Below are 1,390 nucleotides of genomic sequence, written 5' to 3' on the forward strand. Positions count from 1 at the left end.
ATCCATCCATCCATCGCTGCTCATTAGCACTTGTAATAACATTTAAATCAGGTGTTGAAACCGAATCCTTGTAAAAACTCCAGCAGGTTGAATAATCATCAAAATTCCAACGATCATTCAGCTGGGGCTTTTTAGATTGCTACATATTGGAATTAAGGCTGACCTCCACCTGGTTGACATTCCACAGTGGGAGCCAATCGGAAAGTTGGAGCCTGGGCTGAGCTCATTGCAGGGTCCTCATGTTTGCACACATAGGTGGAGTTAATGACTGACTGCCCTAAAGAAAGTTATACGTTTTTAGACCAAACCCGACCCACAGCAGGTAGCTAAGTGGTGTTAGAGCTGCTTCACCAACAGGGAATGACAAGAGAAGAAATCCCCTTTCACTGAGGTCAGAAAACAGGCTTTACAACCAACAGTCCAGCCAGTGGGGGTTCCTCGCTCGTAAACTGGAATACATTTCCATATCCAAAGACAATATTGTGATGTCAACCAACATAGTGGACTAGTCAGAGGTGTAGCCAGAACATTTTTATAAGGGTGGTCAGGCAATAACCAATGTACACTGAGGGGTGGCTGATAGTGGATAGGCACCAGAACCTCAGGGTCAATCTACACTGTTCCAACAGGAAAATTAACGAGCACAACATCCATATTTTCTAAATAAAGACAAACTATACTTTCCTACAACCTTTGCTAACAAATAGACATAAATATTTAAACATCTGTGCTTTCTAGATAAAAGGTATAGTGGATAAAATACTTTGAGGTTTGAGTTCTGGGGTGAAGACCTCTTCCTTTGTCATTACTTACCTACTTTTATCAACAATTATCCTGGATAAAATGTATATTTACAAGTACTAATATCTACATAAATTGATTAAGTTTTTATCAAAATAGTTATTTATCTATAATTTCACTGAAGACTCCTAGATGACATCATTTTCTCTTTACCCATATAACACAAAATCTAGTTTTGAAAAGAGCATGAATTCTGTACTTATCTTTAATGTTGCTATATTGATGTGTATAATTAACCAGTGTTTTTGTTGTAAAGTAATTGTTAATATATGATAAATTTAAATGTTTTGAATGGAGTATTACTGCTGCCACCATCTGTATTAGAGGGGGGAAAAAATGGTAGAGTGGCCAATGATTGGCTAAGGGTGGCCATGGCCACCCCTGGCCCCCCATCTAGCTCCGCCCCTTGGACTGGTGTAATAAGTTCAGCACTGATTAGAATGTAGATCATAAACATAAAGGGCTGATAAAATTAAAAATGTAAATATGACAGAACAGCACATCATTTAGTAAACGATTCCAAAGAGCGAATCAGGAATCCCGGCCATGTGCCCCACATTGTTATTAATAGGGATGCATGATATAATCG

At 38.6% G+C, this 1,390-nt stretch overlaps 1 protein-coding gene across 2 annotated transcripts in view; it reads right to left on the reverse strand.

Annotated features, from left to right (window-relative positions):
• The window catches only part of LOC107093718 (zinc finger CCCH domain-containing protein 18-like), a 46,028-nt gene that overhangs the window by 21,579 nt on the left and 23,059 nt on the right, over window positions 1-1,390 (reverse strand). The window lies entirely within an intron of this gene.

Source organism: Cyprinodon variegatus, unplaced genomic scaffold, assembly GCF_000732505.1.
Source record: "Cyprinodon variegatus isolate N-32 unplaced genomic scaffold, C_variegatus-1.0 Scaffold442, whole genome shotgun sequence".
Taxonomy (NCBI): Eukaryota; Metazoa; Chordata; class Actinopteri; order Cyprinodontiformes; family Cyprinodontidae; genus Cyprinodon; species Cyprinodon variegatus.